The 23,933-nt window shown below is 37.1% G+C and overlaps 1 protein-coding gene and 1 long non-coding RNA gene across 2 annotated transcripts in view; one reads left to right on the top strand and one right to left on the bottom strand.

Annotated features, from left to right (window-relative positions):
- Positions 1 to 23,933, bottom strand: part of ADARB2 (adenosine deaminase RNA specific B2 (inactive)) — a 325,410-nt gene that overhangs the window by 265,426 nt on the left and 36,051 nt on the right. The window lies entirely within an intron of this gene.
- LOC120312158 overlaps positions 285 to 23,933 on the top strand; it is a 50,109-nt gene continuing 26,460 nt past the window's right edge. Inside the window, exon 1 of the long non-coding RNA XR_005557803.1 lies at positions 285 to 395. This is a non-coding gene — a long non-coding RNA (uncharacterized LOC120312158). The remainder of the gene's footprint in view (positions 396 to 23,933) is intronic.

Raw genomic sequence — 23,933 nt, 5'->3', positions numbered from 1 at the left:
TTTATAAACCTTGTCTAACAATCAGCAAATCACAGACTTTTTGCACTGAAGGTTGCCCTTCTAACACCTTGAATTTCTGGTCACCACCGTCTGGGGTTAACAAAGAAAGGACATTAAGCTTGGTTTGTTGACTTGGACCTTAAACAAAGCTCCTGATTTTCTCTTATCTATCTTTCGGTGCTGTCTTTTTCCTCTTGGCTGAACAAGTTCCAGCTAAATGACTCATTTATTTTTTGGTTCCCGTAACTACCTTTTCACTCCTGTTTAAACTGAAAAGGGAAGCAAACAAACAAGATTGCAAAAGACGGTGCCTGTTTCCATTTCAATCAGTTTTGCTATATTATATCCCATGCTGATTTTTTGTTACTGGCTGCGAGATGTGCATAAATGGAGAGGTAAGTACTGAGAGATGTTTGGCGTTAAAACCTAGAAAATTATCTTCAGGTAATAATCTACATTATTTCCAACAATTGATTTAAGCAGGATTGATGATCAGCTAGGCACTTAATGAAGCTTTTGAGGTCACCTGTGGAAAATTGCCTTTAGGCCTCATTGTCCCTTAGCTTGTTAGAGGAAAAAAAAATCCTTCTTTTTGCTTTAATATTTGTGTATCTAACAACTCTGGCAAGATCATATTTAAAAAGCCCTATTTTCAGGTTACACACAGGTTATTCTTCCTGTGCATCACAACAGCTGTTTATGGCAGCTATGAATTTGATTTAAGTGGCAATAAAGTTTATGTGGCTAATGCATTACACTTATAGTTTTTCTTTTTTATTCATCAAGGGCCAATGAAAACACGGAAAAGCACGAGAGGTAGAGAAAACCATATTTCAAAAAAGGAAATAGATGTACTTATTTTATTTTATTTTTTTTTTAAAAAAATATGAAAGATCATGCCAACATTTTGTAACCAGCTATAAAATTGGAAAATGTTTTTTTTTGGGGGGGAAGGGGGTGCTTTTGAAATATATGCCAGAAAAAGGAGATTGTAGGTAGGGTTTCAACTTGAATTTAATCCAACATATATCACAGGGGAGATTCTTTTTTTCTTCCAGAAGTAGATGGCATTTAATTATTAGATCACATTTCAGACAATTTACATTTCAAGAACCATGTACTTTTGTGACTAATTGAATGGGTGTGCAGTCTTAAAATGTCACTTTGCATATAGAAATGATTCATCTCTTTGACTTTGCTTGTAAACATATTTCATTGGGGGTCACTAATATGCTTTTATTGCTCTCTGTCAGAGATGATGCTATTACCAAGTCTGATAAAGTATTTTTTAGAGGCCTCTCTTTAATTCCTCCCCCCCTTTATATAATCATGAGAGACTATAACCAATAAATTTAGCTTAAAGGTTCTCCGTGTTAACTAATTCTAAATAAATCTACCAGAACAGGCTAGGTAAAAATATTTCAAAGATTATTTTCCCCACCCAGCAAATACTGAAGCTGATGCTCTCTTTGGGATGATGTTTTAAAATACTTTTAAATTTTTTAATTAAAGTTTATTGTAAGATAAAATATAAATACAACTGAAAATTAAGAAAGTTAAAGAAAGTAAAGCAATAAAAAGAAAGAAAAAAGTAATGATTTCTGATTTTTTTCAATGCAGTAGGATACAAAAAGAATTGCATCATACTTTTTCTTCATATATATATATACATACATATACATATACGTATATGTATACATATTCTTTGTTAGCAATCCAAAAATTTAGGATTTATATGTGTGTGTGTGTGTGTGTGTGTGTGTTTGTGTGTGTGTTTTGAGAAAAGTAGTAGAACACCGGGGTAAATAAAAACAACTGTTTAATAAACTAACAACTGTTTGATAAACTTAGCTTTTGTCGGCTAACAGCCAACGTCGTCAGAGTGGAACGCCGGAGGTTTGAAAGCCTGCTCGTAAGACTGGCAGTTTGTGCACTCTGCTCATAGAATGCATCACCGGTCTACCCGCCCCAGTTGACCGTATTACTTCTAATAGTCTTGCATCCATCTGTATATTTGTAACTTCAGGGATCACCGCCTCTCTTATTGTCACTCTCTTTGCCCGCTTTGGATGTATCCGGGTACACTTTGCTATAGGATGATCCCCCAGTGCCTCCTGTCTTGTGGCCACCCCTTTTTGTGAGTGTGGCACCCCGCTTCCCATCATTGACTCCTGTACGAATCGTGGTGGGGATTTCTCCCCTTTGCCGGTCGTATTTCTTTGCTGTTGCATGAGACAGCGGTTCTGGTCTTGCGTAGGCTGCACCTGTTGCACTTATTGTGGGTTGTTATGTTGTTGTTCCCACTTCCTTAGTGCCTGATAAGAAGCAGTAACTCTATGTGGCGATTAATTAAATGTTCATCCGACAGCCAAGCCTCCTTCAGTAACCGTCCACCCTTGGAGACATCCTGGATGATGGCCTCCGCCCCAGCAAGGGTGGCTGGTTACTGAAGGAGGCTTGGCTGTTGGATTATATATATTATATATATAATAAGAACAAAATCATTCTAACAATCAAAACTAAAATTAGTTTTTTTTTTCAGTTTTGAGCATAAAATCCAGAAGTGGATTCCAAACAAAACTAGATAAATTCTAATTTTTAATTAAAACAGTCAATTTTTCCATCTTGCCAATTCCATTATCTTTATCATTCACTCTAGAATTGTGGATATTAGTATAACTTTCCATTTTTGGGATATGGGATTCTTATTATTGTCACATGTATGAATGTGGAGATACTAGACAAAAAAAAGTACACCAAAAATGAGGACGTTGTGGACCATACAAGATATAAGTCATGATTGCCACTGAAAATGACAGTTTTCTTGGCAACATTTAGGCCAGGAAATCAACTTGCTTCAGATGTTTCTTTGTCCTAACTTGCAACACAGATCTCCTTAATTCAAAATCCTCAGATATGTGGCCTTTCTATATTTTATTATTTGATTAACATTATCATGGTCCATTTTTTTCCAGGTCCATTTTTTCCAAGCAGAAAATTTGGATTGCCAGGAAGAATGGTGTCCAAGATAATTACATGGAGTTATTGTATTGTATAACTGTTTATATGGTTCAACCACTGCTTATAGGAAAATGTCTTCATAAAATTGTACATATGTGGTAGTACTTCCTGACTGCGAACTTATGATCTGGCCTTCAGATTCAAGGCATTTTCATGAATTGAATATTCTGTAACCTTGATATGGAGAATTCTCCAGTCTTGAAATGTTCAAATGTTATGAGAGATTCACTTGTTTATATTACCAACCAGATACCTTGGTAGCTTCTAGACATGTTATAATCATGGTATTTAAGCGGCTTCAATAACATAATTTTGAGCCCATCCTCACAGCTGTGGACACCTGCACACTCTGCCCTTAAATCTGAGCATAATGTTTATTCTTTACATTCTGATTTGAGAAAGAAAGGAAGATAAGAAAGTTCACAATTAACAGCTTTTTAGCTCCATTCTGAGGTTAATTCAATATTCATTTAGCCTCAGATCCATTCTATGTCAGCCTTTTGTGTTCATTAGTCTCTACTGTGGTAAGTGTAGAGACTGTTTCTTGGCTATATTGATTGTGAGATGCTGTGATTGTCAGCTGATACTTTTATGTTTTTTTTTTGTGTGTTTCTAATTATTGGTTGGTTATGTTTTTATTCTGTTTTTCCCTTTTCTAATTATCAGCTGCCCAGAGTTATGTACAGGTAGTCTTTGACTTACAACAGTTCCATTTAGTGACTGTTTGAAGTTACAAAAGCGCTGAAAAAAGTGTCTTGTGACCATTTTTCACCTTATGACCATTGCATGACCCCCATGGTCATGTGATTTATATTTGGATGCTTGACAACTGATTCACATTATGATGGTTGTAGTGTGGTGGGGTCATGTGATGACCTTTTACAACCTTATGATAAGCAAAGTCAGTGGGAAAACAAGGTTCACTTAACAATTGTGTTGCTAATTTAACAACTACAGTGATTCAGTTAACAAATGTCACAAGAAAAGTCATAAAATGGGACAAAACCTACTTAACAAATTTCTTACTTACCAACATAAATTTTGGGCTCAATTGTGGTCGTAAATTGAGGACTGTATATGATATTGTAAGCTGTCCAGAATCACTCAACAGTGAGATGAGCAGAATATAAATAAATCAAAATATAAGATGGTAGGTCATGTAAGTTTAATAAATAAATAAATAAATAAATAAGTGATACTCAAATATCCACTCTAGCCATTATCCCTTTTCCCAACTGGAATCTACTTATTATCTTGTTTTTCTGTAGAGATAACTTAACTTTGTCTTCTCCAGAAAAAAAGCTTTTTTAATTAATTCCTTATTTGCATCCTAAATCTGGTGCCATATCACAACCTGCCAGAACTCTACTCATTTTTATGGACTTTACAAGGAGTTACATCCTATATATGAGCTGTTAGTTTGGAGATTAGTATAATCAAAGAAGGATTCAAAATACTATTGGATTTCAGCTTTTAATCCTTATGAAGAATTCAGATTTGCTTTTAATCAATATTGTTAATTAAAAGGTACATCTCTCTCTTTCACACACACACAAACATGGACACTCACACACATGCACATGCATGCATGCACACACAAAAACACAAACACTCATTTACTCTTAGTCCAGTTTAACCAAGAAAGTTGCATCTATTTGATTATAAATGTGTACAACAGATACATCTGAACTCTAGATAGGATAGTGATATACTCAAGATTTAAGTTAATTGCAGTGAAGAAAAAAAAACAAGGTGTGAAGAATGGAAACAAGCTAAATTACTGAATTAGTGTTTTGCTATATTTACCTTGTATTCCAAGAGAATTTTTATATCCTTTCATATATTTTTTAAAAATTATTTAACATAAACTGAAAGTAATTTCATACTACCTTATCAATTAATTTGTTTTGTCTAATGCTGACTTGGAAGAATTCAAATTTTTAAGGCCATAAATTTACCTCCTACTGAACCATGAAATAAACTATTTAGTTGCATAACTTTGTGAAATTTAAATCGATTTTGACTTCATGGAATTGCCTTAACTCTTCTTTTAAAGGAAATATTTCTTTCATAATCACTAAACTAGTTTTCAACTAAAGGATGTATTTACCAAATATATAAAAATGGTCTTAACCTAATAGGCTAGTTAATGGAAGATTAACTAGTTCTATTTCCTCAATGACGCAAATATTATACTGGCTTTTATATTCAGAAACTAGTAGCAACATTAAAATTTTCAATTCACTTTGAGGAATGACAAAACCGGTGCACCTGATTAGTTAAATGATTGAACAGAATCTTGGTATTAGTATACTACAATTCATCGGTACATCAAATATTCAATATGAAATGCAAATTCATGAATGAATTCTGGTGACCTATAATAGTTTGTAGTATTTTTGTGGTTGCAATAATTATTCAGATGATGAATATTTGCATTTGGTAATACAAGAAATTGAAATTATTAAGTGGCATATTTATATAGTCTTGCATAAGGAGTCTATGAAGGTAATTTGAAGATATATTTATTAGAATATATTAGAATGCTTGTCCCGGAAATCAAACAGTTGTAGAATTTAGATAAATGCATACACAACATCTCTCTCTCTCTCTCTCTCTCTCTCTCTCTCTCTCTCTCTCTCTCTCTCTCTCTCTCTCTCTTTCTCTCTCTCACACACACACACACACACACACACAAATGGGGAGGGGGGAACAGAGGGGGAAGAGAAAGAGATGTTGTGTATGCATTTATCTAATTATTTGAAACTCTAATAATTCCCTCACCTCCAAACAATTAATGCTGTTAGTAAGTGCACCTAGTGCCTTTTAAAGATTATATACCTTAATCCTGTCTTGAAGTTTGAACTTTTTAATGAACTTTTAAAGGAGAATTATTTTATTCCCAATGGTTTTAAATGACAGAATGACAAAATAGACTCATGTTTGGGACCCCACTGCCAAAGAGTCACAGGACCAAGCAGGATCCTCCCAAAGACAGTCTCTGGAGTTGACATTGAAGGTAAGTATTGAATCAATGAAGAACAGTGTACCCTATTCCAACATCAGATAGACCTGGAGGATGCCAAGCTTGTTGGTAATCAAAGCTGTAAACAGATCCAGGAAGATCAAAAAAGCCATATTCCTCCTATTTCCTTGCAGTTAGAACAATTAATCAGTGGAACAACCTGCCTCCAGAAGCTGTGAATGCTCCAAAACTGGAAGGTTTTAAGAAGAGAGACTGGACTGCCATTTGTCTGAAATGGTATAGGGTTTCTTGCCTGAGCAGGGGGTTCAACTAGATGACCTCCAAGGTCCCTTCCAACATTATTATAATTATTGTTGTTGTTGTTATATCTTTTCCCCCAGACCAACCCCTATTGTAAAGGGTCCAGTTAATCTGTCAGTGTCCAAGACAGTTTTGATGCTGAAACCAACCCCTATTGTAAAGGGTCCAGTTAATTTGTACTGGAATCTTTCTAATGTATAACAGAGCAAAAAAAAAAAAAAAAAAGATAAAAAGAGTCAAGATTATTGTTGCATTGCTGGTTGACTGTTTATATGACATCAAATTGGTATCAATTCCATCACATAGATTTTCTCTGTAACTTGCATTGATAGCTATAACTATATAGATCTGTAAGTCAGGTTAATATTTTCTGCATCTTTAAAAAGAAATGGTATGTCTTAATATATTTGTTAATCTTACTTGTTAATTTTATATGAATAGAGTACTCAGAAAAGAGTACTCCAACATGATGAAAGATAAAAAACTGGGAATTTGCAGGAGACAAAAATTTAGCTCATGCTTTTCCATCTCTATCATAGTTTGATGTTAGGAGAACAAGAATCACAGTGTTTTCCTCTTTTCTTTCAAACTCAACACAATATGATGAGTTGAAATTTACCTGGACAAATAACCTTCAGTGAGGTGAAACCTCATTGGATATTCTATAGGAATTTGGCTTTGATTGGATTGGATTGATTTCCATCCAGCTTATCAGCGTGTGCACTAAGCACTTTTTCCTTTCCTGGGACTTCCCCAGCCCCCACAACCCCTGGACTCATAAAATTGATGGCTAAGGAAGACTGCACCACATATATTTAAAATTCTAAGATTTGAAAGTGCCTGGGATGGTATATATTAATAGCTTCAGAACCTACCAGGTGACAGCATCAAAAACATCTGGTGTGCAGTAGTAGAAATGTATTGTTTCCACAGACTTTCTTCTTTTTGTTTAATGGGGAATGCAAGAAATATAGATCATGCTGTGTGAATTTCAATAAAGCACATGATGGGAGAGAGAGAGAAAGCTCATATTAAATTCACAATTTTTTTATATTAAAATTCCATTACAATGAGCCTAAATGTTGTATTGGAGAATGCTTTTAAGACATTTGTTCAGGCCTGGAGTTTACAGGGTTTGAATATTTGGACAGTCAATATTAATTTGAAATGAAAAGCCACTTCATTTTGTAAAACCCCCAGGCCCTGTCCCCCATTTCTATTTTTTTTTCCTCATGAGCAAATTTGAGCAGATGTACGGCCATGAGCTCAGTCAACCCACCACTCAAGAAAAATATCATATCTAGAGTTCTGAAGTCAAAGTTATGAATCCTCAATACTGAGCACATGAGGGAGCCTGTCACTCAAAGCTTGAGCCTAAAAAGAGAGGAGATAAGATGTCTGGAGAGACTAACTTTGAAAATGGAAAAATCTAACATTCATTCTTATAGATGAAACAATTTCGTCTATAAAAAGAACAAAGGGAAACTGCCATTTTAATTCTCCTGGCCCAAAAGGATGAAATAAAATGGTTTCCAGGAAGAGGCAGGTAAATGCAACATTAGAAATTAAACAACATTAGTAACCACAACATTAGAAATTAATGGGAACAAAATAAAGCCTGGATTTACACTTCAAAACCATGTTGTGAATTGCTTGGCTAAACTTAGACCTTGGTTGATTTGAAAAAAAAATTGAAAAAGTCTAAGCAGATTGAGACACAGTTAGTATAGGAAATTACCTGAGAATACAGACACAGACATACAGACACACACACACACACACACACACACACACACACACACACACGACAATGACAAATCACCTCCCTATTGTATATGGACATGTCCACAACAACACCAGGAGGTAACTTTTATTCATGGAATCTCTTTTCTTGGCATTGCTGTGATGCTATGTGAGCATGTAGATATTGTAGGTTATAAATCATGATTTATGGTTTAATATTATGTGTGAATCCAGGCAACCATTATTTGATGAACTACAGTTAGAAAAAAAAACAACCCCATGGTTTAGCATGACATATGAATTTAGTTGTATATCAGTGGTTGCAGCTGTGACAGCCAAGTACATCTGCAATACTTGGCATCAGGAAAGCGCTGGACAGCCAAAGAGAAAAAAATGGCAGCAGGGACACACAATCACCACTTTAGCACTGTTCTGTAAGGAGCTTGGAGGTGAAACACCAAAAGCTATTGGATTGCACAGAGTGGATACGATATGAAATTGGTTTCCTGCATTAGGTGTCTGGATCGGTGTCTGCCAGTGAGATTGAAGTAGGTAGAGAGGATTAGGATGGTGATAAATAGAAGAATTTATATGGTGAAAGGCATATAACTAGAAATTTGATGTCAGTTATTGCTTACAGTTCTATGACCTCATCTTGAAAGTCAAATCACAAGGAGTCTTGGGCTCTGGATGGTTGCTTTGAATACCAGTTTCACCTGTAACCATTTGGCCTCCATTCATAGTTTCACTAAGTTCTGCTTCAGATGGGGGTTCTCTTCAGCATGTTTTGAATTTTAGCTCAGTGAAACTATACATGGTTAAAACTACTGTTATGCAAATACAGATGGACCTCATTTAGCAACCATAATCCAGTCATTAAACAAAGTGGTCACTAAGTAAAATTATGACTGTACCAGTACTTTTGATCTTACTTCACTTTTTTTTTGCTGCAAAGGTTATAAATGTGAGTTTTATTTCTTTATATATTAAACTTTGTAACAGTTCATCTTCCCTGATAGAAGGGCTCTGGGCAATGATAAATGTTATAAATGTGTTATAAAATGTTATAAAGGTGAGTTTTGTTCATAAAGTTAAATGAAGGGAAACGAAAGTAAAATCATAAGCTAAGTTACAGTTTCATTTAACAACCACTTTGCTTTTATGACTAAGTTGCTTGTCCCAAATGTGATTGTTAAACAAGGATTCCCTGTACAAGACTCTTTCCTTCTTTTCAGTCTCTAATTTTTCTTCCAAGAAACAGATGCTTTTCATGGACAAACCAAGACTGTTTCATTTTCTTCATGTTTCAGACAGAATTCCATTATCTAATACCGATGATCCTAGTTTTGTCTAAATAGATTGCATGCTCAAATACCTTTTCTAATGCCTCTTTTTTCAACACGTATCCCCCTGACCATGATGTTAAAAGAAATAAAACTTACTTATCTATTTGAGGCAGCCACCATAGATCAAGCTCCATCAATACAACACTCAAATCCTTATCACAGCTGGGAGCCTTATGCATTGAGAGAATGCTTTTCAGATCTTCACTTGCAAGTTGTTTTAGCGTGTCCTGTTAAGCAATGGAATATGATTGTGATGCTGATGTTCTTCAAGCTAGGTTGTTTTCTTGCAGACATTTCATTACCCAACTAGGTAACATATCTAGTTGGGTAATGAAATGTCTGCAAGAAAATGATCAAGTTCAGAGAGCATCAAAGACTTCACAATTCAACCTTGACCTACAAATATTATCTTTTATTGATAAATAAATATGAGCGCTTAACCTCCAAGTAGTACTTTCCATGGGAAACTTTTTTTCCTGCTAATAGCTTCCTGTTTACTGAATTTGTTCCTCCCTGACCCTGTCTTATTTGATTGGCATAATGGACAGAGCAAGGCCATTGAGAATGTATTGTGCTGTCATAGTCCCTGTGTGCAGTGGACAGATTTTTTTCGTTTCATACATCATTGAGCACTTGCCTCTGAAACAGGCATGAAAGCCAATGTATTTTCCCTTGATACACTGAGTGGGAGAAGGTGGTAAAATTCTTTTTTAAAAAACTCCTCTCTTTTGACAGCCAACTTCAACCTTTGCCTTTGTACAGGTAGGTCATCCAAGACCCCATCCATCATGCACCACAGCCAGGTAAACAATCATTTCCATAAGGTTTGCACAGGTTGCTGTACAAGCTGAGCCTGATGAAAATGGATGGAGGCTGTGTAAAAAAAAAAAAAGCATCATTGATGGATTGCTTCTTTTAGCAACAGTATGAATATAATGGCCGGTGCACCTACACATATTCATTATTTTCAAACTTAAGCATCAAAGTGAGGTGTATATAGACTGCAGTAGAGTTATCAAGTGAAGTTTCTATTGACATTCCAGTTTTGTTCCTTTTGCCTTGCCCACTAGAATAGCACCACAGGCTTTTAGTTTACCTGACTTTTCTACAGCTATATAGCTGAAGAAGAATCTAGGCATCATGGATGACTATCTCTATTCTACATTATTAAATTGATGTAGAATTTACTTGGTTATGCTGCTTATGTGCTATACATAAACAGAAATAAGCACATTGGAAATGCTTACATAGTTAGGATAGACAGAGAACACTGGTTTGTGTGGTTGTCAGGCCTAAACTGCAGAGATGATGCAATCTGGACTCCATTTGAGTCCAGTTCTTTATTTGCTTACACCTAACAGACAGACCTGGAGGAACGTTGTCCATGGGGTCGCGATGGGTCGGACACGACTTCGCAATTAACAACAACAACAACAGACAGAATCTTACATACTAAAGCTGTAACCTTTTAATCTAACAGATATCCTCTGGGAGATTCTAGGATTTAGCTACCCTGAACCTTTTTCTTCTCACCCACATTAAGTTCAGAACTGGCAGTCTCTTGTCCTGGGCCTCTCTCTAGAACAGTGGTGGTGAACCTATGGCACGAGTGCCAGAGATGGCACTCGGAGCCCTCTCTGTGGGCACATGTGCTGTTGCCCCAGCCTTGCCTCCCCCTGCGACCCCCTCCTCTCCAGCAGCCCCCCTGAAGGAGAGTCGCCCCTGAGCATGGCCCATGCAGAGCAGCACAGCCAAGGACATGGCAGCCAGGCAGCGTTGACAAGACTCTGCCCTCACACCCCACTGTGCACAGTTGATGCTGGAGGGTGCGGGCTGAGGGCATGACCACCATAGTGCTGCTTGGCTGCCTGGATGATCTGCGGTGGGCCCTGGAGGTGTAGGATGGGGGGGGCAGAACGGGGGCGGGGCAGGAGGTGGAGTGGGGGTGGGGACAATTTTTGGGCACTCAGTCTCTAAAAGGTTGACCATCACTGCTCTAGAATGTGCTGCCTCTTCTTTGGGAAGCTATGATGCCACTGCTTATATTTCCCAAATTCTCCTTTAGCTACACATTCCATTCTATCAGCTGAGCAATAGAGTTGTGCTCTTGCTTCTTCTTTAGATAACCCACAGTAACCACCCATAACATCATGACACAGCCCATTCTAACTCGCTGTGGAATACTGTAATATAGTTGCATCATTGCGACCATTCTGTGGCTTCTAACAGACTGGAATCAGACAATGGAATAAGAATTACTGTATTATATAATAATAGTAGTAAAGTTGGAAGGGATCTTGGAGGTTATCTAGTCCAACCCCCTGCTCGGGCAGGAAATCCTACACCATTTCGGACAAATGGCTGTCCAGTCTCTTCTTAAAAACTTCCAGTATTGGAGCATTTACTGCTTCTGGAGGCAGGCTGTTCCACTGATTAATTGTTCTCACTGTCAGGAAGTTTCTCCTTAGTTCTAGGTTGCTTCTCTCCTTGATTAGTTTCCACCCGTTGCTTCTTGTCCTGCCTTCAGGTGCTTTGGGAAATAGCTTAATTCCCTCTTCTTTATGGCAGCCCCTGAGATATTGGAATACTGCTATCATGTCCCCCCTTGTCCTTCTCTTCGTTAAACTAGACATACCCAATTCTATCAACCGTTCCTTATATTTTTTAGCCTCCAGTCCCCTAATCATCTTTGTTGCTCTTCTCTGTACTCTTTCTAGAGTCTCAACATCTTTTTTGCATCGTGGTGACCAAAACTGGATGCAGTATTCCAAGTATGGCCTTACCAAGGCATTGAAGAGTGGTATTAATACTTCACGTGATCTTGATTCTATCCCTCTGTTAATGCAGCCTAGCACTGTGTTGGCCTTTTTGGCAGCTGCCGCACACTGCTGGCTCATATTTAAGTGATTGTCTACTAGGACTCCGAGTTCCCTCTCACAGTTACTACTATTGAGCATGGTGCCACCTATGCTGTACTTGTGCATTTGGTTTTCTTGCCTAAATGTAGAACCTTGCTTTTTTCACCATTGAATTTCATTTTGTTAGTTAGTGCCCAGTGTTCAAGTCTGTCCAGATCCTTCTGTACCTGAAGCCTGTCTTCTGGAGTGTTGGCTATTACTGCCAGCTTGGTGTCATCTGCAAATTTGATGAGTTCCCCATCTATCCCTTCATCCAAATCGTTGATGAAGATGTTGAAGAGTACTGGGCCCAGAACAGAGCCCTGGGGCACCCCACTACTCACTTCCCTCCATATAGATGCAGTTCCATTGAGGACCACTCGCTGAGTACGGCCGGTCAGCCAGCTACGGATCCATCTGGTGGTGGTTCTGTCTACCCCACATTTTTCTATCTTGTCAAGTAGTAGGTTGTGATCTACTTTATCAAATGCCTTACTGAAGTCCAAGTAAATTATTTACCTTTATTATTATTTATTTACTTATTTTTATCCTGCCTTTATTATTTTTTTATAAATAATTCATGGCAGTTAACATACATAACTCTCTTTCCTCCTATTTTCCCCACAACAATTTTATGAAGTGGATTAGACTCAGAGAAAGTGACTGGCCCAAGGTCTTCCAGCTGGCATTCATGCCGAAGTAGAACTAGAACTCACAGGAAGTAGGGAACCCTATTTATAAAGTTGAATAGTTATGTTGGTTTTCTGTAGCTCAGCACAAACATCATACATTGTTAGGCCCAAGGAACCAGGAATGACATAAAGAGTTACTTCTGAATAGTTTTCCCAAAGGTGCTTTTTCAAGAGGCAATTGGACTTTCTTGTTTTTCTTGGAAGACATTTTGCTTCTCGTCCAAGAAGCTTCTTCAGCTCTGACTGGATGGTGGGGAATGGAAGGATTTATATTCCTTGCAGACAGCTGGTCATTTGCATTCTTTTAGAGAGTTATACTCTCTAAGTGCAGTACAATGCAGGTCACTCTTTTAAAGACAGCGAAGTCCACATTTGGACAGAGAGGACTTCTGGTTTGAAATAGGGGTTAAAGAGGTCATTTATGTCAAAATTTAACAGCCCTATCTCAACAGAGGAGGAAGAGTAATAATAATAATAATAATAATAATAATAATAATAATAATAATAATAATATTAATAATAATAATTGTCGATAAGAAAGACAAAAAAGTCTGGATAGTGGATGTGGCAGTGCCTGGAGACAGCAGAATAGAAGAGAAAGAGCTGGAGAAGATAACAAAATACAAAGACCTACATATAGAAATAGAAAGACTGTGGCAAAAGCAAGCAAGGGTAGTACCAATAGTCATAGGCGCCTTGGGTGCAATCCCAAAACAACTGGAGCACCACTTGAACACCATTGGCATTGACAAATTTGCCATTAGTCAATTGCAAAAGGCGGCCTTACTAGGAACTGCTTCCATCCTGTGACGATACCTGTATAGATCTGAGTTCTTCCTTTGTGTTCATCTACTGTTTTTCTGTCACCTACCATAATTTCTTGAATAGAAGCCTTAACATTTCATTCAAAATTGAGCCCAGATCAAACCATGAACTAGAGCATTTTTCAAGGAGGCAGTGTTTGTGCTCTCAGTTACTGACACAAAGTCAGTTTCTCATAACACACTTATTGCAGTTGTAAATCTTTAATTAAAATGACAGGATGCATGCAGCAAACTAAAAGCTTTCTGCATAAAAAACAAGCACAAAATCTTACGTGCAAAAGATTCCATAAATATAAATATCCCTTTCCAGTCCTAGCTTCCAGATATTCCAACATCAACATAGGGAGAGTCACAGGTAGGACATAACATCCATCTCTTTTATACCATTTTATACACTGGTAAGTGATAATCACCTTGGAAGACAGAGAAAAGAGCTACAGCCAAAGAAATTGTCAGATAAAAGGCAACTTAGACTGCAGCAGAAATGTGGATAGGATGTGTTGCTCAGAAACAGCCTTCCTTTTCTTGGGCTATAAATGTATGTTCAGATTTACAAGATTCTGTTAATGTAAGTTAGAAATTGTACTAAAGTAGAATTAGTTCAAGTACTGTGCTTCCTATCTCATTTGTCTTCCACGTCTGACAAGCCCTGATTACCAACTAACTGTATCATGTTTTTTGTGTTTCAAGGAGCTTTTCTTCTGCTCTTCTCTTCATAATCTGTGATGTGTTGCTGAGTTTGGGTCAAGATACTCAACCTGTTCTGGGGTCTTTTTAGCTTAGGTTCTCCTCAGCTAACTCCCATGGTCCAGGCTAAGGCATAGGTGGTCAAGCTCTTTGGATTCTGAATTTGAAGATTCAGACTGATCCCAACAGAATGTTCAATTAGCAAAATTAGAATGGAATTAAAATGACTTTAACCAGTGATGGAATTCAAATATGTGAACAACTGGTTCTCTGTGTGGATATTGCTTCCGGAAGTCCATTCTGGGCCTGGGCAACAAAAAAATTAGCTACCAGTTCTGCTGAAGTGCTGCGAACTGGCTGAATCCCACCATCGACTTTAACCAATAATAACTGTCAGTTTCAAAAGTTTTACAAGGTGGATAAAGGTATTTTCAACTTTAATTTATCCACCACTTATTTTAAAAGGCCATCACAAAATTCTTGGCCTCTTCAAAGGAGACGGAGAAAACTCAGATGTGGCTTTACTGAATTTACAGCACAGTGTATTTTCTACCGTATGGCAATATATTGCCAAGCACCTGTCAGACTGCAGGAAGAAACACGAAAATTAAGAATATCTGGTCTCTAGTATATCCCATCTACTTTAAAGATAAAGTAGAAAAATCTTTAAATTATTACTGTTGTGTCTTCAAATATTTAGCTTTCATTTTTAGTAGGATTAAGTGCTACTTGAGAAATATGCATGTTAATGTTTCCTTGAGTTTTGTAACAAATAAGTAAAGGGTCCTGTGATGAAATTACTATTGTTGATATAATGTAACCCACTTTATCATTTACTTTTGTTGTGTATCCTTATTTTTTAATTTTCATTTTGTGTCATTATATTGATGTATTTAACTGTGCACTGCCTACAGTGATTTATTTTAGATGATCAATCATATAAATTGACTAGAATTAAAAATTAAATAAATAAATTTAGTGTTAAGATGGCAGATGGCAATTTATTGGAACTGTGAAATGAAGAATGGTAGCTAAGATGTTATTCAGGTTTTGTTCCACAGGCATGTTTCAAAAATATATAGTCTATCTTTTACAAGAAGGAATCCCAATAATTTTACTTCATTGTGCTTTGCTTTAAAAGTCAACAAAGATATCTCTTTCCTCTAAAAAGTAGACATTTCCTCTGAATGAGCCAATGCCTGCAGTTTTTTTTTTCCTTTACCAGAATTTCCAATCTGAGCTTGGTTAAAGTGTACATCAAGGTTATTTTTTCCAAAATATTTTCCACTAACAGTATGTCAGCATTGTATAAATTCTGCCCAGTGTTTTTTTCTGTGGCATTTATTCACTTATGTCAATATTTAATTTGTTGTGGTTCTGGAGATGTTGATACTTTGTGGAAAAAATAAGAAATATTCTTCTGTTTCCCTTGTATAGAGAGCTGCCTCTAGCATTTATTTACCATCCTTTATTAAATTGCTCCTTTATGCAATTACATTCTCTTGGTAGTGATGGATAGGGAAGTCGGTATATGTATGTTTTAATAATTTTAAAATAAACTCTTTTCCCTTTTTCAAGTCTAGCTCCTTTCTTTTTCTCTTTCCAGGTACACTTCATCAAAAGGATTATATAATCCTACCTTTACATCTGCCCTATTTCGTTGAGTTACTGCTTGAAGTTACAACAGGTTGAAAGTTGTAGTTCTATCATTTAATGAGTTTCACAACTGAACAAAGATGTGAACGTAGATCTTTTAGATGATGAAACCCAATACTCCTGTCTATGAACCTTAATTGACTGTTGAGCTGTTTCATATCCATGATGAATTTAGAATAAAGTTCCAAAATTCTGATATAATTAGAATAAAAATTATTATTCATAAATCAATGTCTCCTTTTTTACCCTATTTTGCAGAGTTGCTTTAATTATTGTCTTATTTTGTTTAATCCTGGATCTGTCTTCTACTATGTATCTAAATGGATGGTTCATTAAATCTATATATGTGTTCAATATATAATCATTCACATTACTAAAAGCAAACCTATGTGTTTTCAAGGGGGTAAATGTAAAGGAATAAATAATTTCAGCCTGAGTTATAAACTATTTAAAGTGCTTAAGAGAAGACTATTAAAAAAACTGATTGAAAATAATTATGCCAAATATCTTACTATAAGACAAGACTGAAACAAAAGTTTATCATTCATTCTTACATAAAAGTCAAATGAGTCTGAGGATTTTACTCTGCTAATCATAGCCAACTATTGGGGGGTGGTGCTCATCTCCCTTTCAAGGTCATTGAGCCAGTGATGTCCAAAGATATTTCTGTGGTGATGTGGCCAGCAAGACGTCATAGAGCACTGTTTCGTTCCCACCCTGGTGGTACCTATTGATTTACTCACATCTGCATACTTCTGAATTGATAAGTTAGCAGGAGCTGGGGTAAGGACAGAAGCTCATCCTGTCTTGTGGCAATTGGTCTTGTTGGTCTTTCCAGCCAACAAGCCCAGTGTCTTAACCACTGAGCCACTGTGCTGCCCCATTCTTACATTATCCCTTCCATTTATAGAATACATGACATTGGTTCAAGTATTGGCTCAAATATTGGTTTGAGTTCAAACCACTCAAACTGTATCTTTATTCCCATTTAACAAGCAGAATTAAGGCTGAAAATGAGAATGCCTTTCCCAAAGCTCTGGGTCTAGATTTTATGTTGACTAGAGTAATTATAGCACATTTTTGCAAGCTTATAGGAATGGTGAACTGCCTTTGGGGATATATACAACTGTGAACCTGAGCTTTAATAACTTTTTAGCAACAATCATAAGGATCTTTTTCTTATAGTTCCTAGAAAGGTAATATCCATTCAGCTATCCATGGTACATTTGTGTTTCTTTACCAAACCAAGGAAAACATTTGTAAGCATCACAGAGGCACAGAATCCTTCAACAATTCAGCTACTGCCTTCACCACCATCTCTAAAGCAATGTGAATCACCTGAATCCTTTCTGTGAGGCTTAGGAAAGGGACTTGCTGGAGAAGCAGCTTAAGAAAAGAGCAGTAAGACTGAAGTAACTGAAGGCTAGCCTGGCTATCAAAAGACAGGCCAATTTACCATGCTATTTAGCATTGTTTTATTAATCCATATTGCTTCCACATTATACGGACAGTGACTTCTTCTTTGGCAGCTGTGGTGAACTACTTAGCAGATAGAGAGGGGATTGTGATTGGATTCCTTTCAATAATGCATCTTCTTTCTTTCAAAATCTTAAACCGTAGATTACTCCTCCTTTCCCTTGGGTGCAGCATTTAAAATACAAACTGTTGTTATTTATGGCAAACCTCTCCTTTTGCTTTTGATATACACCTCAGCTATTCCTCAGAAATTCATCAATTCGCAATCTTTAACTCCTCTGTTATATTTCAGTTTCTTTATAGTATCCACTTCTCAGGAATAGCATTTATGTTGAATGTGATATTGTTTCCCTTTGCTGGTTCACCATTTTGTACATAGCAAATTACACATCTGAAATGTTGTTATGTAAACATTGCTGTTGCTTAAGATAGCAAGCAATTGAGACATATTGTTTAAATGTATATGAACTAGCCAAGTACAAGAATTATTTTCAGATGGAATATCCTGTTACCCAGAGAAGGAAGTTTGGGCACATATATTCAAAAGGAAAGAAGTAATGATCCATAGCAAAGTTCCTGAATATTATGAGCATTTGCTAATGATGAGATCTAGTGGAGTGTAGAACAATCTCCCAGTGGATACAGTATTGAAACAAAGGGACTGGAAAAATCCAGCTATTAAGGTGACCTTGAGCTGGTCACCATATTTCAACTTAGTGGATTTCATGTGGTTGTTGTGAAGATGAAAGAACTAATGTACAGGTATTTCTTGCTTGTAGACTGCCTAGTGCTGTGACCATTTAAAACTGCAATGGTTGAATTTTGTGTTGTGACCAGTACTTGCATTTACAGCTGTTACAGCATCTTGCGGTTTATGATCACCATTTACACACGTGCATTTTCACTTGTGACCAGCATAATGAATATAGATGACCCATACAAGTGAACCCTTTGCAACCTAAGATTTCACAGAGATTGGCGAGATAAAATTTTCTGCAAATAAAACAAAATAATTGCAATGCTGGGCTGTGTGTGTGTGTGTGTGTGTAACAAGAAGGGAGGACACACTATGGTTTTGGGGGGAAAGACACTGAACCAGGATGCAATATCTGCCTAGAGAGTGCAAAAGATCATCCCATATTCCAAAGTGTTACGAAGGACGCCAAAAATGAGTTAAGATAATCTTGAAAGCAAAAGTAAAATCTTAAGTCGCATGATTTTTTTGCTTAGCTACTGTGGTGCTTTGCTTAACAAGTGAAGGGGAAGTAAGGATATTAATCTCTCGTGGTGACATGTTTTTGCATTTGATGACCAGTTTGCTTACTAACCAAGTTGCTGGCCCCAATTGTGATTTCTAAGTGAAAGCTACCTGTATGTTGATTCAAGCTCTTTGGCAGAATCCTTCTATTCCATTAAAGGCCCCTGTCTTTATTTAAATTATAATGACAAAAAGCTTCTCCTTGGACATAGATGAAATCAGTATAACAATTCCAAGATAGGTAAGGGACAATTATAAGAGACTAGAATGGTGGCCCATTGCAGACTCCACCCTTGAAATTGACATGAGGAAATGCTTAAAATTAATATTTTATGCTTATATCCAGTGGCACAACCCAATTAAGAAAGATTTGTATGTGCTGTATTACAAGGAAATATTATATGATAGTTGAGTCAGGATGCTTATCAGCTGCAGTTTTAAAAGTGTAAGCTGTACACTGAGGCATTTTTTTGATATACATGGAACACATTGGACTTTTCTAAATGTGGACTTGAAGACTATCTCAAAGCACCCCAAGAATATCAATGCTGCTTAGAGATATAGTTTTAAAGGAATGGATTAGCAAGGCAAGGGCTCTGATCCTATCATCACTAAGAAAGAGAGGGCACACTCAGGCAGATGACTGGAAATTACAAAATATAATGGCCTAGACCAGATCCTATCTCCAACCTGCCACTTGAAACATCTAGGATGCAATATTGTGCCTATTCCTCTATACAAGTCATCAGAGCAGGCATACAGAAATACTTCCTTATAAAACATGTCTTCAAAGCATGGCATTTGGATGGCCAATGACTCTAGTGATACTATTTACTTCAGCATACGTTTTGGATATCTCCATGTGTCTACTTTTCAACTGTTTCAATCAAAGGGCAAGTGATCTCACAGCTTTCTTTTCCTCAATTCAAGTAACTTATTTTCTGGATGGTTACTAAGATTTATTTATTTAATTTAACATCCAAATGACTCTGGATGGCTTATAAATCTAAAACTATAAAACAGTTAAAATAATGACGAACAATAAAAACATATAAAAATAAAATAAATACATACATCAGCCAAGGTAATTAATCAACTAACAGTAAAGCTCAAAAAATGGGGACCTTAATACATATTGAGCCCCAGGCCTGAGTACACAGCCAGGTTTTTAAAGTCTTGTAAAAGGCCAACAGGCTTGGGGCAATTCAAATCTATGAAAGGAGAATATGAAGGTGCTCAAAGAGCAGTGACACAGACGTCCCCTAAATATCACTGAAGATGTTACCAAGCTTGGTAATGAAATGTTCGCAACCCAACCCACAAGTCTGGGAATGAACCTTCACCCTCATCCTACACCCGAGCTACAGATATTCGCCACTATTGCAAAGGAGAATATTCCACAGAGACTATAGCAGAGAAGGCCTGTCTTCCAGTTCTCACTGGTGAACACTTTTTTACAGACCACCATACCCAGAGACTCTGGAAAAAAGATGATCCTTCAGGTAACCCGGTTCCAAATCATGTAACCCGGTCCCAAGTCATGTAGGATTTTAAAGGTGATAACCAGCATCTTGCATGATGGTTTTTATGATGACATACTATGTAGCATTTCTTCATTATTTAGTTTATTATTATGTCATGGATGTTTTAATGTATTTGATGATGATATTGTAAAACATTGAGAAGCTTTAGATTGTCATGGCTAGAAATACCCCAATAAATAATTAATAAATGACTAAGCTACTGGTGAGAGAACAAGATAAACCAGGGCCAAAAAATTATTTCAGATTAGAGTAATTGATTCCCAACTATAGCAAACTAGGTAAACGTGTTTGTGTATGTTTGTGTGGGGGTATAGAAGGAATAGAACTTCATTTGAGTAGCTGAGGTTGAGTACACAATTGTTGAACAAACATTTATTTGGATTTTTGTAATGAATAGGGAGTTGGCCCAAAGAGATGGCTCTATGATTCAATCTGTGTAAAGGAATTTTGACTTGACCTTGGGAAAGTAGGAGAGAGCCATTCAGGATGCTTGGAAAAGAGATTTCACAATCCATGAAATGTAAGAAAGAAATTCAAAATAACAATGCCTTGATTTTGTTTAGTATAAGAGGAGACAGAGAGAAACTTGGACAGAATCCAATGATTCTATTTCTAAGTATATCATACAAGAATAACACAGCATTCCTGGAATCATAGGATACCGATTTCGTCATGTGGCCTAGATTCAGTTTAGGCCAAGATCTAGAAACAAGGTCAAGTTAGGCTACTAATACAATGTTGAGCATATTGTGAGTTAACAAATCTAAACAAATTTTTACTCTACCAAAACACTGTGGGCCAAGGAATAAAATAGTCACCCCATCTTTCCCACCTACAAATTTAGGCCTTTTATTAGTCAAAAGCAAAATAATTCTTTTAAAAATGATTAATTGTGAATATGTTTGAGACTTACAAATCTGAACAGATATTACAGGCAGTCCTTGACTTATGAACATTAATTTAATAACCGCTCAAAGTTATAACAGTGCTGAAAAAAGTGATTTATGACTTGTCCTTGCACCTACGATGATTGTAGTGTCTTTATGGTCATGTGATTAGAATGTGGGCACTTGGCAACAGGTGTGTGTTTACGATGATGCATTGTCCCAGGAGTCACATAATGGCTTCTTGTAGTTTTCCCGGAGGGGCTTCTGAGAAGCGAAGTCAACAGAGAAGCCAGATTTGCTTAACAACTGTGTGATTTGTTTAATGATTGTGGCAGAAGAGTTCATAAAATCATTTGTAACTCATTAACAACTATATAACTTGGCAATGAAAGTTCCAGTTTCAACTGACGTCATAAGTTGAGGACTAGCTATATATTAAGGCTCATAAAGGCAGATGCAGGAAGTCCATATAGCAGGAAGTTCATATAGCTCATCAGCAAGTTGCATCTTCTTTATGTCTCCATCTCCTTTTTTCTAGCATCTTTTTTTTTAAAAAAATCCACCCTCCGATCTGCTAGTCACAAAGACTTCTCAAAAGGAGTGACCCAAAAGGAGTGACCCAAAAGAGTTTGAAGCATTTTCTATATTATTTCTTCCACTCAGTTTCCTTACTTTCTTATTGACATTGCCCCTAAACCATCTCAAGAACCTTTACACGGTTTAGCAACAACTTCCAAAAGGTGACACAACTCCAAAGGTGTACATGTGCCTTTCCCATCTTGTTTGTTTTTGATGGCAGTTTAAAATATGAAAGTTACCTTCCACAGTGAACAAACACTGAAGCAAAAGGTTGTTTGAGTCCTGAGGGTTAGGAAAGGGAGAAAGACAAGTGGTTAATGGTTTGCACAGCATGGACTGACCAGTTAATATTTAGACAGACTTGCACTTTGTGTCAGATAAAGTCACCTCCATCCCCAGCATATTCCATTAAGAACTGTGCCTCACTTCAGGCAAGCTCCAGCCTGGCAATTGCTGTTCGCACGCATGAAGTTAAAAAATACTCTTCCCACAGTCCTCAGGGGGAAAAGGTGTGCCAGAGCAGAAAGGATGAAAGCCAAGAGGAGGGCAACAACCAGCTAGCTATAATGAGGAAGAACATGGGAGGTGGGTCCAGGACAAACTAGGGGAGTGATGGATAAGGTAGCCATATTTGAATCTTAGAGAGGTCCACAACTATTGTTACAAAATGGCAGCCAAACACAGGTGGCTGTCATGAGAAATGTGAGTGATCACACAATGCAGCTTTCACCAAATGGAAATCTGAAAGCTATTTGGAAGAGATTTTTTATAAACCAGAAAAGGGAACTGAAGATCACAATTCAACCTCATTTTCTTCACCTCCTCAAATCTTCTACCCCTTTCCCATCATTCTCTAGTCCCAGCAGACAATAACCATACCCTGGCTTCTTATCCAGCTACAGCAAACCAGGGAGTTGCTTGAAATATTTCTGGTTACTTGCCTTTTACTTTTAAGAAAATACAAATACTTTAAAACGGAAATTATCAGTAAGGTATTTCTTGAGTGATTTCCTGAGAGGTTATAATACAGAAGTGCTTACAATGATTGAGACAGAAGATAGTAGAAGTAGTCCTCAACTTACAACAGTTCATTTAGAGACTGTTCAGAGTTACAATGGCACTGAAAAAAGTGACTTATGACTGTTTTTCACACTTTTGACCATCCCCCACAGTCACACGATCAGGATTTGGATGTTTGGCAACTAACTCATATTTATGATGGTTGCAGTGTCCCAGGGTCATATGATCCGCCTTTGAAACCTTCTGACAAGCAATGTGAATGGGGAAGCCAGATTCACTTAACAACCGTGTTACTAACTTAGCAACTGCAGTGATTCACTTAACAACTGTGTCACAAAAGGTCGTAAAATGAGCCAAAATTCACTTAACAAATGTTTCACTTAGGAACAAATATTTTGGGGTCAATTGTGGTTGTAAGTCAAGAACTACCTGTACAAGTGTTACTAGTATCTCTCTCTCTCTCTCTCTGTCTGTCTGTCTGTCTGTCTGTCTGTCTCTCTCCCTCTCTCTCTCTCTCTCTCTCTCTCTCTCTCTCTCTCTCTCTCTCTCTCTCTCTCTCTCTCTCTCTCTCTCTGTGTCTTCAGTTGGTGACTGCCTGGACAAGTCTGTACAATTTTTCTGGAAATATTTCAGAATTTGTCCTTGTCTTCTTTGTAGGGCTGAGAGAGAGTGTCTGGCCTGATCCAAAACCATTCAACTAGCCTCATGTAGAATTTACAGTCTCCTGTTTTGAGCCTGGTGCCTTTAACCACTACATCAAACTGGCTTTTGTTGCTAACTTGTATCCTTTACTCTTTGCATGGTTGAACCAAAGCATTTATCTTCAACTTGCATTAACCCGGCTCTTCGTTCACCCTACAAACTGAATTCCCATTATACGAAGACACACATACTCTGCACAACCATTCGTCATTTGTTACTGTGAAGCTACTTTCTCATTAATGCCCATTCCTTCCATTCTTGAATCAGCAGAAAAGTGTATTATATGACATAATTTGCTTTGCCCGCAAGGCCAAA

Source organism: Crotalus tigris, unplaced genomic scaffold, assembly GCF_016545835.1.
Source record: "Crotalus tigris isolate CLP2741 ecotype Arizona unplaced genomic scaffold, ASM1654583v1 scf7180000018435.730608, whole genome shotgun sequence".
NCBI classification, from domain to species: Eukaryota; Metazoa; Chordata; class Lepidosauria; order Squamata; family Viperidae; genus Crotalus; species Crotalus tigris.
This window is presented reverse-complemented; position numbering and strand designations above follow the sequence as displayed.